General features: G+C 42.6%; 1 pseudogene; it reads left to right on the top strand.

The window, feature by feature from the left end:
- The first annotated feature begins 1964 nt into the window (after positions 1-1964).
- LOC117079599 lies at positions 1965-8700 on the top strand (annotated as a pseudogene).
- Positions 8701-9185: the final 485 nt, after the last annotated feature.

The raw sequence follows: 9185 nt of genomic DNA, 5'->3' as shown, positions 1-9185 counted from the left end.
TTCTTCTGGAACACATTTTGAAGGACTGCCTGAAGCTAATTTACAGTTTACTTTGAACAAATATATAAGCAGAAGGAGTAAGTAAAATAATGATTAAAAGTATAATACATATATAAATCAGTAACATAGTCATTTATTATCAAGTATTATGTGCTATACATAACTATGTGCTAGACTTTTATACAACTGGAAGCACAGCAGGTTTGTTTACATAATCATAACCACAAACATGTTAGAAATGCATTACGCAATGACCTTACTGTGGTAACAACATCACTAGGCAATAGGAATTTGTCAGCTCCATTGTAATCCTATGGGACCACCAGTGCACATGTGGTCCATCACTGACTGAAACATCATTGTGTGGTGCATGACTGTATTTAATATGTTAAGCAATAGAATACACATGTGAAATTTAAGAGAACAAAATTTTACTTTTAACTTTTCTTTTTTGTTTACTCGCTTAAAAGGAAAGCTTTAGAGAAAATAAATGTAACAGAATCTATTTAAACAAAGAAGAATTCATGAACTGGGGAGCACTGAAAACCGGCAGAGCTCAGAGTGCTCTGCTAGAATGTGAGCAGCAAGCTTTCAGAGGCTGAACGTGGAAGCAAAGTGAAGACATTTCCTGATTACCTATGTGTTTGCATTATTTAGGCCTAGCGTGATTGTAGGTCCCTAGTTCCACAGCTAACCTGGTGCTTGGCTCTTTGTGATTGACTGAGTCTAGATGTTTCTTCCTTTTTAATTTTCCTTTTCTTAGTCAGTTATAAAACAATGCCCTCCAAGCCAAGTTTCAGTTTGCTTACATAGAGCTCTGGGTACAGAGGAAACCTTAGGCCAAGGACTTCCTCTTATTTGCTTTAACAACTCTATATTCCCAAAGTAAATGTTCGGGTTTTGTATTCTTCTAAGTGATCTTGCAACAGTAGACAATTGTAAACACCAGCATTGCCATGAAGAGAGATGTTTTTATAGTATTTTACATTATCGTTTAACTTGATTCATTTTTGTTATGTTGGTTATGGTGCAGATGTTTACGGACCCCCACTGTGTAGCAGTACTATGGAATCATTTTTATGTGCTTTTACTTTGATTTGAGAGTATGTAATTGTAAAGTGATCCTATAGATTAAAAGCAAAATGCCATGCTCTTTACTACAAGCAACATAAGGAATTTAGGATCAGTGTTTGAAATTTCCAGGCAAACAATCTTGTTCCTAGTCTGCACTTACTGTAAGTACTTGTTTTCTAGCATCTCAGGAACAATTTATTTCTTGATGCAAAACATTTCTTCCAATTTGTATTATATTGGTGTCATAAGGACAAACGGAGTAGTTAAGACTTTCATTCAAGATACGCTTCATGCTCTTGGCCATGGAGGGAGGCCCATCAAGGGTCATGGTTGTTCTGTCATTTATGAAGGTGGAGAGGCTTTCTTGAACTGGAAGAAAAGGGTTGAAAGTCCTTACTAAAACTATAAAGTATTGCCTGGGTCTAAGAATCTAGTAGTACTTTGAAACTTTATTCAGGTAGATTATTCCAAAATGGTGATAAATGAAATTAAACTTTTCAGTATAGTGGGTTATTGTTTCAAATCTTAGATTTTTAAAATGAGCTTTTAGTGGCTCAATGTAATGAAAATATTGAAAGGAGTCACACCAGTTTCATTAGCTTTGTAAGTCACTTCAAGATTTATTTTAGGTGAAGCCTTGTGCTGCTTTAAGTATCATTTAACGTTGAACATTCTAGGAATCTGTTCTCTTCTAACCTAGAATGTGAGTTAAAGAATAGTTCAGCTGAACAGCAAAGAATAGTGATTAATAAAACGATCTTATAGGCAAGTAAGAAGACCTGTCTTCCTCATCTTCTATCTTTTTACACAGTCACATCTACCTTTTTCTGGTCCCAGGTGATTTCTGTGGGCACAAAGAGACATAAGACAGGGAGGTAAGGGCAGCTATCATGGGCCTTTCAATGAATTCCGTTTCTCTTGAGTTCACCAAGCCGGAGGTGAAGTGGGATGTAAGCAGGCTAGAGGATCAAGAGGTACAAGAGCCGGCGTAAAGCCAGAGTGTTCATCCACTTGGTAAGGGACTTTGGGCCCATGGGTGCTGAGAGCTCTTCGCTCTACCTGGGGCCCCAGAGGTAATGGGACTCATTCCTGCTCCCATGGAGCTCGTTTTAGTGGGAGAAATGAACTATTCAAGAACCGATTTGAGTAGATTGCAGTTAGAGCTGCAATTGAGATACACACAGGGCATTAAAAAACGCTGCATTTCTTTCTGTAATGTTTAAGTCTCAGAATCAAGGATAGAATTTCAAGAGATTCAAGTGACATTGAACAGATCCTTTTTATTTTACAGTTAAAGCTGAAGTTGAGAGACTGAAGTGATTTTACCAGGGCTACATCAATAATTAATAACTGAGCCAAAACGTAGAGGCCAATGTTGTTGCAATGGTCAGTGGTCACATTTAAGCCTAATGAAGCAAAGTTTTTGAAAAATTATGACCCGCAAAATTAGCTTACACATGTAAGATGACCTGTGTCTTACCTGTGTGTGAATACTTGCCTGTTGACCATTTACTATACATCCTTGCAGAACATAAAACACCTTAAGGTGTCTTACTAAAGAGAACTGGGTTCTATCCCCAATCAAAACGTTCTTTCGTTGTTCCCACTCTCCCAGGACTTATAATTCATGCCTGGGAGTGCTTGGTAACACAGATTTGACAACCAGGCAGCTAATGGAACAAGGCGCTTCAAGAGCCTGAGGTGGGAGATTTTCTCCTCCTTCCATGATGGAGGCCAAGACAATGCTCCCGGGAAGGAAAGAGAACACTCTGCCCGTGAATTTGTTGTTATTATAGAAACCTTCTATTCTGGAAGTGCTACTTTTATTTTGTAGCTAAGATGATCAAAGAAAATAAAGTAAGTGGTGTTAGAAACACATTTACAAAAATAAATAGAATTTTCAATCAGTTTACTCAGATTTCTTCAAGTACTACTAATAAAAACATCGCTTTTATTTCTAATGCTCTTATTTCTTGCCAATGGGAAAGACAAAGACACCGGCATGCCTACCCATTGTGGCAAATGTTGTATTCTTTCTGTGACCGATGGACATGGTGCCATGGAGATGATGATGGGGCTGTTGATTGTCAACAAATATTTATGGAAGGTTTGATACTTTCTAGACATTTTGGGTGCAGAAATCCCTTAAAAGGACCTTGTCCTCAGCCCCTTAGTACATGGTTGAATAGAAAAGACAGCAAATACCCAGAAATTAGTAATAAACATTTGGAGTTTGAACCTGCAGAGAACTACAATGGTGCCACTGCACTCCAGCCTGGGTGACAGAATAAGACCCCATCTCCAAAAAAAAAAGAAAAAAAAAAGAAGTGTCCAAGGACAATAGGTGGAGTCAGTGAGAGTTAGAGGAGTCTGGCTCCTGGGTGAGGGGAGCAACTGGGAGTAGTTCCTGGAGGAAGAGCTGGGCTGGGGTAAACTGAAACACGCATGAATTTTAGTGATTGCTGAGAAAGGTAATAGAGCTCATGGCACTCACAAGGACAGGGCAGGGGATCCTTAGATGATAAAAAGAATGGACAGAGAGCGGAGAGCTTTCAGGCTATTTCAGGTCTCATTGGGCTAAACCGGCTTCTCCAGGGCTGGGGTGACCCACACGAAGCCTGTTACTCACCTCTGCCTACAGTGGACTTTGCTGGTAGTGTCCATGGCATTTTATGGACTAAGGAGAACTATTTATGGTGGCTCACAGTGGCCTACTCTCGAAGGACAGAAACACCCTCCACAGGTAAACACAGCTTCAAGTTCTCTTGAGATTGCTCTTCTTCCTGAGATCTGATTTTTCCTTGTCTTCTGCAATGTCATGTGGTCATCAGCAGCTAATTTACATAACAGATATCTCTGTTGTCTCAAGCCTTGTTTGGAGACCTGCGACTGCAATGGAGAACCAAACAGATGGGGTCTCTATTCTCCAGCCATCCCAGATCCGCTTCCCAATCTCCTCTGATGACACCTCTTCTTCTGCCTGCTCTTTTATTTTTTATTTATATTTTATTATTATACTTTAAGTTCTAGGGTACATGTGCACAACCTGCAGGTTTGTTACATATGTATACATGTGCCATGTTGGTGTGCTGCACCCGTTAACTCATCATTTACATTAGGTATATCTCCTAATGCTATCCCTCCCCCATCCCCCCACCCCCCACAAGCCCCGGTGTGTGATGTTCCCCACCCTGTGACCAGGTGTTCTCATTTTCCAATTCCCACCTCTGAGAGAATATGCAGTGTTTGGTTTTCTGTCCTTGTGATAGTTTGCTGAGAATGATGGTTTCCAGCTGCATCCATGTCCCTACAAACGACATGAACTCATCCTTTTTTATGGCTGCATAGTATTCCATGGTGTATTTGTGCCACATTTTCTTTCTTTTCTTTTCTTTTTTTTTTTTTTGAGACAGAGTCTTGCTCTGTCGCCCAGGCTGGAGTGCAGTGGGGCGATCTCGGCTTACTGCAAGCTCCGCCTCCTGAGTTCATGCCATTTTCCTGCCTCAGCCTCCCAAGTAGCTGGGACTATAGGCACCCACCACCATGCCCAGCTAATTTTTTTGTATTTTTAGTAGAGACGGGGTTTCACTGTGTTAGCCAGGATGGTCTCGATCTCCTGACCTCGTGATTCGCCTGCCTTGGCCTTCCAAAGTGCTGGGATTACAGGCATGAACCACTGTGCCTGGCCATGCCACATTTTCTTAATCCAGTCTATCATTGATGGACATTTGGGTTGGTTCCAAGTCTTTGCTATTGTGAATAGTGCCGCAATAAACATATGTGTGCATGTGTCTTTAGAGTGGCATGATTTATAATCCTTTGGGTGTATACCCAGTAATGGGATAGCTGGGTCAACCAAAACAGCATGGTACTGGTACCAAAACAGAGATATAGACAAATGGAACAGAACAGAGCCCTCAGAAATAATACTACACATCTACAACCATCTGATCTTTGACAAACCTGACAAAAACAAGAAATGGGGAAAGGATTCCCTATTTAATAAATGGTGCTGAGAAAACTGGCTAGCTATATACAGAAAGCTTAAACTGGATCCATTCCTTATATCTTATACAAAAATTAATTCAAGATGGATTAAAGACTCCTCTGCCTGCTCTTAAAAGCAGCTGTTCCTTATGGGCCTGTCGTCTAGGATCCTTTCTCTACATACTCTCCCTTTGTGGCCTCTTCTACTTGCATGCCATCAGTTAACAACCTTGCAGAGATTCCCCAAACAGCCATTGTAGCCCCAAACTCTCTCCTGAGCTCTGGCCAGCAGTCTCCACCCGTCCTCCCAACGTGCTGCTGTCTTAGATGGGTCACTGCTCTGTGAGTAGCACCCCAGCGATAGCCAAGAGAGGCCTGTCCTGCTCGGTGCCTCCCTCTTCCCTTTTCTGCACCCTTCACCCCTATTCAATTCAACCCTCAAACTCCTCCATCTTATTTCCTCTTCCCTGCTGCCTTGCGGTCATCTTGTTCAGGTGCAGACTGTCTTTCTCCTGAGTTATTCCAAGTGGCTCCCACCAGACTCCCTGCTACCAGTTTTATTGTCTCCAATGCAGTCCTCTCATTGACAACAAAAGTGAACTTTCTATAAGGACAAGCCTGATCACGCCCCCTCCCTGCCTAACGTTTTCAGTGGCTGCTGACTGCCCTTAGGAAACAGCCCCATCTGGCTCAGAGGACCTTTGTCGACCTGCTGGTGCTCCCCCAGCCCCTGGCCCACCTTCTGCAAGTCACTCACTGCTGAACTGCTCCCTGTGCACAGAGACCCTGAATTGCTCTCACAGTGGAGCCCTCCAAGTTCTCTGTGTCTGAGGAACTGCACACAATGTGTTTCTCTCCTTGATGGACTTCTCTCCATTTGGGCCACAGCAGAGCCTTTCCTAACATTCTGGACTAGGGTAGTTGGGTTGGCTCAGGGCTTGCTTGAGGCTGATATCGCCCTTGCAGGACTGCCTTTCTAGTGTCTCTTCTATCTGATAGGGCAAGAGTTCTGGGAAGCCAGTGTCTGAGTCTGGTTTCAGTTTTGTTTTTACCTTTTCTCATCTGTATCTGCAAGGCATAGATGAATTAGGAATAGTAAATTAGAGTCTGGATTTGAATCCAGGTCCATTTGACTCTCAATTTGTGTTTCCTTTACCATGTTCTTGTTTTCTCTAAGTTAACTTCACACTAATTGGAAAAGTGAAGTCTTTTTTCTGAGTACTATCCAGTAGGGAGATTGTCTTTTATAGATTTTTTTCCCCAGATTTTCTGCTTGTAGACTTTGACTAATATAGCTCTATCTTGTGTCCTTTCCTTTCCTTTCTTTTCCTTTCCTTTCCTTTCCTTTCCTTTCCTTTCCTTTCCTTTCCTTTCCTTTCCTTTCCTTTCCCGTCCCTTCCCTCTCCTCCCCTCCCCTCCCCTCCCCTTCCCTTCCTTTCCTTTCCTTTTCTTCTTTTCTTTTCATTGTGTGTGGGACAGGTATATGCTATAGAAATGAATTCTTGAGGCCATTTTGCATCCCCACGTGTGAGTGCCTAGTCTCAGCTGTCCTACCAGAGACCCCTTGAGTGCCAACCCTAGTGATATGGACAGGAGACAGGGAAATACTGGATAGAAGAAAGCAGTTCCCTGGCAAAGTCCCCACCCCCAAGCTTGGAAACCCATGGCCCTAAACGAGAAGAGGCATTCCTATTTTTGCTCCCAAAAATAGGAAAAAGAAAGTTGTCTTTTGGCCTGCCATGTCCCCTTCCTGTACTCATATAAACCCCAAACCCCGGGTTTCATGAGGGGACAAACAGAAGAGCAGAAGAATGGCAGAACGGTACAGCATAGAGAAGAGAAGGAGCGTCTGAATGCTGAGAGGAGTTTGGCTCGGGACACTGGGAGAGAAGATTGGCCACTGGGCAGCCAAACTCCAGGGGAAGATCATCTTCCCACTCCATCCCCTTTCCAGCTCCCCATCCATCCTACTGAGAGCCACCTCACCACTCAATAAAAACCCCACGTTCATCTCTGAGTCTGTATGTGATTTGATTCTTCCTGGACACTGAACAAAGACTCAGGTACCAAGAGGGCACTGAGCTGGTTAACATGTAAGTCACCTGCGAACTGCAAAGCTAAAAGAGTGCACTGTAACACATGCCCACTTAGGCTTCAGGAGTTTCAGCCTACCACCCCTGGATGCCGCTGTGGGGTCAGAGCCCAGGGGCTCTTACCCTGGCTCCTGCACCTGCCCTTCTGTGTGCTCCCCCTCCCATAGGGGTTGGAGTGCACATGGTGGCCAAATAGACTAGCCACATCCCTGTCACATGTCCTGCAAAGTGGGTCAGGGAACTCCCCCATTTCACTAGTCCTTCTTTCTGCCCCTTTTCCTCTCCAAAAAGTTGAAAGAAACAATCATGAACCAGGGAAAGCTCAGCAGACAGCAGGCACCGGTGTGTATTGGTGAGAAAGCAACTGCTTGCAGAAGGAAGAAGGTGGTCCATAGAATAGCTGCAGCAGATTCTAAAAAACTTTAGCTCTCCTTAAGGAAGTTAGGGGTAAACACTATCTCTGGTACTGAAGAGGTGAATATGTTTACACACCAATGAACAGCAATCCATTTTAGCAACCCTAAAGGTCAGGTACCTCTGTGAACACTTTCACCATGACAGGCCATGCTGGGACAAAGCTGCTGAAAGAAATGCTACCAGCTGGTTTATCATTGTAAACCAGCTTGGTGCAGACAGTCTGACTAGTTTAAAGAGACTGGCTGGAGTTCCGCCAAACTATCTGTAGATGGAAAAGCACTACTTGCTGCTGGAGAAGATGATGATGATGGTGAGAATGAAGTTCCCGATCTTGTGGAGAATTTTGATGAGGCTTCCAAGAATGAGGTGAAGTGAAGTGAGTCAACTTCTAAAGAAAATAGAAGTTGCAGAAGTTACTGGGAGCTGCTATTTTATATTACGACTGCTTTTCAAAATTGTCTTCTTTATGGATCTCATAAAAACTAAATCGCTAACGTTTTTAAACCCAAGTCCCTTAGATACTTCAGCTGTTTTTAGTTTTTGCTTATACACAATTCATTCTTTGCAGCTAATTAAGCTGAAAAAAACCTGGGAATAAAGTTTGAAACAAAGATTAATAGAGTTCTTCGTCTAATTAAAAAAAAAAAAAGAAGTGAGTTCTTGAGTGTGAAGAGTGTTTTAGTTTTCGTGGTCTCTGCTCATTTTCAGTGCCAGACTCACTTTCGTCCATCCTTGATTCTGGGGTGCGGGTGTGTCCTTTGAAGGTTGTCTGTAGGTTGAAGCTCAACCTGGGGCTGAAGCTCTGAGTCTCAGGGTGGCTCTGAGTCGCAAGGTGGCTCTGAGGACTCGTTCTCTGGCTCTGCAGCCTCTGCCACAGTGCTTCAGCTCCCTCCCCATCACTATCCAGAAGAGCCACGGATATCCTGGGGCCGTGGTGGAACAGCTTTGGGAGGAAAATGAGATTTTCCTTCCATGCGAGCGAGTGTCTGTATCAGCCTGCGGAGTTCCCTTTGTTGTGCCTGGAAGTAGTGAACACTCGCTCTTTTCTTGCCTTCACCAGCCGAGACAGGAGCCTGCACAGGGCCAGTGGGGAGCTGGCAGCAAGAGGGAAAAGCGCCATGACCACTAGCTGACTGTGTGAATATGCTCTTTATTCTGCTGTAAAGGTGATGGTGTTGGTGTCCTAGATGCTTCAGCAAAATATCCAGCTAGGAAGTGAGAAATATACCCAATTTTCAAGAGCTTATTAAATTAATATCACTTGAATGTAGGGATTACTCAAATGAGACTTCATCTATATATGCTGCTCAGGAATATCAGGATAGCACATTTCTTTTTAAAATTTTGGTTAATAAAAATAAAACTACTATTCTCAAAAAAGAGCATACTTATTCACATGCGATTCATATAAATAACACCACAATTATGCCAATAAGTCTGATTTATAAATAGTATCTATTTACAAATAACAGCTGACAGTAAAGCAGGAAGTTGGGAAAATAAACATAAATGAAAAAACATTTTCAAAACTTCCAAAAACATTTTCAAAGTGTAATAAAAAATTACTGAGTATTAAACACAGCTTTAAAAATACAGTTCAGACATAAAGAATAA

Source organism: Trachypithecus francoisi, unplaced genomic scaffold (assembly GCF_009764315.1).
Source record: "Trachypithecus francoisi isolate TF-2019V2 unplaced genomic scaffold, Tfra_2.0 Lachesis_group7, whole genome shotgun sequence".
In the NCBI taxonomy this organism is placed as follows: Eukaryota; Metazoa; Chordata; class Mammalia; order Primates; family Cercopithecidae; genus Trachypithecus; species Trachypithecus francoisi.
The sequence above is the reverse complement of the archived record's forward strand: the minus strand, read 5'-3'. Positions and strand labels throughout refer to the sequence as shown.